This window comes from Lycium barbarum, chromosome 9 (assembly GCF_019175385.1).
Source record: "Lycium barbarum isolate Lr01 chromosome 9, ASM1917538v2, whole genome shotgun sequence".
Classification (NCBI taxonomy): Eukaryota; Viridiplantae; Streptophyta; class Magnoliopsida; order Solanales; family Solanaceae; genus Lycium; species Lycium barbarum.
Window position 1 is genome coordinate 38,599,731 of NC_083345.1, and position 6,070 is coordinate 38,605,800.

The following is a 6,070-nucleotide window of genomic DNA, read 5'->3' on the forward strand; positions in this document are numbered from 1 at the left end:
TTTATGATGAGGGTGTTTAAAGGATTAAGGGGCGTGTTTGCGTTCCTAGAGTTGGTGATTTGATTTTGTTGATCTTGAAAGAGGCTCATAGTTCAGATACTACATTCATCCTGGTGCTACCAAGATGTATCGTGACTTGAGACCGCATTACTGGTGGGGTAGGATGAAGAGGGATATAGGGAATTCATAACTTAGTGTTTGAATTGCCAGCAGGTTAAGTATGATCACCTGTGATTGGGTAGTGTGACTCAGAGAATGCCCATTCTCGAGTGGAAGTGGGAGCGGATAGCTATGGATTTCGTGGTTGGTCTACCAAATACTTTGGGCAAGTCTGATGCCATTTGGGTTATTGCTGATAGGTTGACTAAGTCCACACACTTCATTCCAGTTCAGACTACCTACAATGCAGAGAAGTTGGTCAGGATCTACATTAGAGAGGTCATCAAATTGCATGGTGTGCCTATTTCCATCATTTTAGATAGAGGCACTCAGTTCACTTCCCATTTCTGGCAAACTTTGCAGAAGGAATTGAGAACTCAGTTGGCCTTACTACAGCTTTCCACCTGCAGACTGATGGTCAGTCCGAGAGGACTATTTAGGTGTTGGAGGACATGTTGCGAGCTTGTGTGATCAACTTGAATGGTCATTGGGACCAGTTATTACCTTTGGCTGAGTTCGCGTACAACAACAGTTATCACTCGAGCATTTACATGGCTCCGTTTGAGGCTTTACATGGTAGGAGATGTCTTTCCCCGATTGGGTGGTTGGATGCTTTCGAGACGACACCTTGGGGTACCAATTTGTTGAGAGAGTCCTTAGATAAGGTGAAGCTGATTCAGGAAAAGCTTCTTATAGCTCAGAGTAAGCAAAAAGAGTATGCGAATAAGAAGGTCTGAGATTTGGAGTTCATGGTTGTTGATCAGGTTCTATTGAAGGTTTAACACATTAAGGGTGTGATGCAATTTAGGAAGAAAGGCAAGTTGAGCCTGAGGTTTATTGGTCCCTTTGAGATCCTTTGTCGTGTTGGTGAGGTGACTTATGAGTTAGCTTTGCTACCAGGTGTCCATCCGGTGTTTCATGTGTCCATGTTGAATGAACACCATTCTGATGGCTCTTATATCATCCAATGGGACTTGGTATGGTCCGATCCGAATATATCCTTTGAAGAGGAGCCGGTAGCAATCTTGGATAAGCAAGTGAGGAAGTTGAGATCAAAAGGGATTGTCACGACCCAACCTAGGGCCATGACGAGTGACCGAGCTTAACCTGCCTGATAACCCAACTTAGGTTACCTGTGCTCAAATATTACATTCAATAGGGTCTATTTATCTAAGTTTGAAAGCTGTAAACAGAATACCAAAGTCCATCTATAACTCAAAACATACTTATATATGTGTAACATATCACAAGGCAAGCCAACAAGGCTACCGATACTTCTGTACAACAAAGCAAAGGCCGGCAAGGCCAAACAGTACCCATGACACCCACGCTGTCCACAGACTACTATAAGCGTATGACCGTACATAAGTGATGGGACAGGGCCCCATCATACCCATAATAAATACAAACAAAAGTATACCAAAACAGGAACAGTCTCCGAAGCAGGTGGAGCTAATGTGGTGGTTGATGCGTTGAGGCAAAAGGCAGTGGGTATGGGTTTCTTAGCGCATTTGACTTTGGGATAGTATCCTTTAGCCATAGAGGTTCAATTTTGGCTAATAGTTTGGTGAGACTCGATATTTCAGAACCTGGCAAGGTTTTAGTTTGTGTTGAGGCAAGATAGTCTCTTTTGGAGCAGATTAAGGCCCAACAGTTTGAGGATGTGAAATTGTGTAAGATTCGGGATAAGGTGCTAAGTGGGGAAGCCAAGCAGGCTATTTTTTATGATGAGGGTGTTTTAAGGATTAAGGGGCGTGTTTGCGTTCCTAGAGTTGGTGATTTGATTTTGTTGATCTTGAAAGAGGCTCATAGTTCAGATACTACATTCATCCTGGTGCTACCAAGATGTATCGTGACTTGAGACCGCATTACTGGTGGGGTAGGATGAAGAGGGATATAGGGAATTCATAACTTAGTGTTTGAATTGCCAGCAGGTTAAGTATGATCACCTGTGATTGGGTAGTGTGATTCAGAGAATGCCCATTCTCGAGTGGAAGTGGGAGCGGATAGCTATGGATTTCGTGGTTGGTCTACCAAATACTTTGGGCAAGTCTGATGCCATTTGGGTTATTGCTGATAGGTTGACTAAGTCCACACACTTCATTCCAGTTCAGACTACCTACAATGCAGGGAAGTTGGTCAGGATCTACATTAGAGAGGTCATCAAATTGCATGGTGTGCCTATTTCCATCATTTTAGATAGAGGCACTCAGTTCACTTCCCATTTCTGGCAAACTTTGCAGAAGGAATTGAGAACTCAGTTGGCCTTACTACAGCTTTCCACCTGCAGACTGATGGTCAGTCCGAGAGGACTATTTAGGTGTTGGAGGACATGTTGCGAGCTTGTGTGATCAACTTGAATGGTCATTGGGACCAGTTATTACCTTTGGCTGAGTTCGCGTACAACAACAGTTATCACTCGAGCATTTACATGGCTCCGTTTGAGGCTTTACATGGTAGGAGATGTCTTTCCCCGATTGGGTGGTTGGATGCTTTCGAGACGACACCTTGGGGTACCAATTTGTTGAGAGAGTCCTTAGATAAGGTGAAGCTGATTCAGGAAAAGCTTCTTATAGCTCAGAGTAAGCAAAAAGAGTATGCGAATAAGAAGGTCTGAGATTTGGAGTTCATGGTTGTTGATCAGGTTCTATTGAAGGTTTAACACATTAAGGGTGTGATGCAATTTAGGAAGAAAGGCAAGTTGAGCCTGAGGTTTATTGGTCCCTTTGAGATCCTTTGTCGTGTTGGTGAGGTGACTTATGAGTTAGCTTTGCTACCAGGTGTCCATCCGGTGTTTCATGTGTCCATGTTGAATGAATACCATTCTGATGGCTCTTATATCATCCAATGGGACTTGGTATGGTCCGATCCGAATATATCCTTTGAAGAGGAGCCGGTAGCAATCTTGGATAAGCAAGTGAGGAAGTTGAGATCAAAAGGGATTGTCACGACCCAACCTAGGGCCATGACGAGTGACCGAGCTTAACCTGCCTGATAACCCAACTTAGGTTACCTGTGCTCAAACATTACATTCAATAGGGTCTATTTATCTAAGTTTGAAAGCTGTAAACAGAATACCAAAGTCCATCTATAACTCAAAACATACTTATATATGTGTAACATATCACAAGGCAAGCCAACAAGGCTACCGATACTTCTGTACAACAAAGCAAAGGCCGGCAAGGCCAAACAGTACCCATGACACCCACGCTGTCCACAGACTACTATAAGCGTATGACCGTACATAAGTGATGGGACAGGGCCCCGTCATACCCATAATAAATACAAACAAAAGTATACCAAAACAGGAACAGTCTCCGAAGCAGGTGGAGCTAATGTGGTGGTTGATGCGTTGAGGCAAAAGGCAGTGGGTATGGGTTTCTTAGCGCATTTGACTTTGGGATAGTATCCTTTAGCCATAGAGGTTCAATTTTTGGCTAATAGTTTGGTGAGACTCGATATTTCAGAACCTGGCAAGGTTTTAGTTTGTGTTGAGGCAAGATAGTCTCTTTTGGAGCAGATTAAGGCCCAACAGTTTGAGGATGTGAAATTGTGTAAGATTCGGGATAAGGTGCTAAGTGGGGAAGCCAAGCAGGCTATTTTTTATGATGAGGGTGTTTTAAGGATTAAGGGGCGTGTTTGCGTTCCTAGAGTTGGTGATTTGATTTTGTTGATCTTGAAAGAGGCTCATAGTTCAGATACTACATTCATCCTGGTGCTACCAAGATGTATCGTGACTTGAGACCGCATTACTGGTGGGGTAGGATGAAGAGGGATATAGGGAATTCATAACTTAGTGTTTGAATTGCCAGCAGGTTAAGTATGATCACCTGTGATTGGGTAGTGTGATTCAGAGAATGCCCATTCTCGAGTGGAAGTGGGAGCGGATAGCTATGGATTTCGTGGTTGGTCTACCAAATACTTTGGGCAAGTCTGATGCCATTTGGGTTATTGCTGATAGGTTGACTAAGTCCACACACTTCATTCCAGTTCAGACTACCTACAATGCAGAGAAGTTGGTCAGGATCTACATTAGAGAGGTCATCAAATTGCATGGTGTGCCTATTTCCATCATTTTAGATAGAGGCACTCAGTTCACTTCCCATTTCTGGCAAACTTTGCAGAAGGAATTGAGAACTCAGTTGGCCTTACTACAGCTTTCCACCTGCAGACTGATGGTCAGTCCGAGAGGACTATTTAGGTGTTGGAGGACATGTTGCGAGCTTGTGTGATCAACTTGAATGGTCATTGGGACCAGTTATTACCTTTGGCCGAGTTCGCGTACAACAACAGTTATCACTCGAGCATTTACATGGCTCCGTTTGAGGCTTTACATGGTAGGAGATGTCTTTCCCCGATTGGGTGGTTGGATGCTTTCGAGACGACACCTTGGGGTACCAATTTGTTGAGAGAGTCCTTAGATAAGGTGAAGCTGATTCAGGAAAAGCTTCTTATAGCTCAGAGTAAGCAAAAAGAGTATGCGAATAAGAAGGTCTGAGATTTGGAGTTCATGGTTGTTGATCAGGTTCTATTGAAGGTTTAACACATTAAGGGTGTGATGCAATTTAGGAAGAAAGGCAAGTTGAGCCTGAGGTTTATTGGTCCCTTTGAGATCCTTTGTCGTGTTGGTGAGGTGACTTATGAGTTAGCTTTGCTACCAGGTGTCCATCCGGTGTTTCATGTGTCCATGTTGAATGAATACCATTCTGATGGCTCTTATATCATCCAATGGGACTTGGTATGGTCCGATCCGAATATATCCTTTGAAGAGGAGCCGGTAGCAATCTTGGATAAGCAAGTGAGGAAGTTGAGATCAAAAGGGATTGTCACGACCCAACCTAGGGCCATGACGAGTGACCGAGCTTAACCTGCCTGATAACCCAACTTAGGTTACCTGTGCTCAAACATTACATTCAATAGGGTCTATTTATCTAAGTTTGAAAGCTGTAAACAGAATACCAAAGTCCATCTATAACTCAAAACATACTTATATATGTGTAACATATCACAAGGCAAGCCAACAAGGCTACCGATACTTCTGTACAACAAAGCAAAGGCCGGCAAGGCCAAACAGTACCCATGACACCCACGCTGTCCACAGACTACTATAAGCGTATGACCGTACATAAGTGATGGGACAGGGCCCCGTCATACCCATAATAAATACAAACAAAAGTATACCAAAACAGGAACAGTCTCCGAAGCAGGTGGAGCTAATGTGGTGGTTGATGCGTTGAGGCAAAAGGCAGTGGGTATGGGTTTCTTAGCGCATTTGACTTTGGGATAGTATCCTTTAGCCATAGAGGTTCAATTTTTGGCTAATAGTTTGGTGAGACTCGATATTTCAGAACCTGGCAAGGTTTTAGTTTGTGTTGAGGCAAGATAGTCTCTTTTGGAGCAGATTAAGGCCCAACAGTTTGAGGATGTGAAATTGTGTAAGATTCGGGATAAGGTGCTAAGTGGGGAAGCCAAGCAGGCTATTTTTTATGATGAGGGTGTTTTAAGGATTAAGGGGCGTGTTTGCGTTCCTAGAGTTGGTGATTTGATTTTGTTGATCTTGAAAGAGGCTCATAGTTCAGATACTACATTCATCCTGGTGCTACCAAGATGTATCGTGACTTGAGACCGCATTACTGGTGGGGTAGGATGAAGAGGGATATAGGGAATTCATAACTTAGTGTTTGAATTGCCAGCAGGTTAAGTATGATCACCTGTGATTGGGTAGTGTGATTCAGAGAATGCCCATTCTCGAGTGGAAGTGGGAGCGGATAGCTATGGATTTCGTGGTTGGTCTACCAAATACTTTGGGCAAGTCTGATGCCATTTGGGTTATTGCTGATAGGTTGACTAAGTCCACACACTTCATTCCAGTTCAGACTACCTACAATGCAGAGAAGTTGGTCAGGATCTA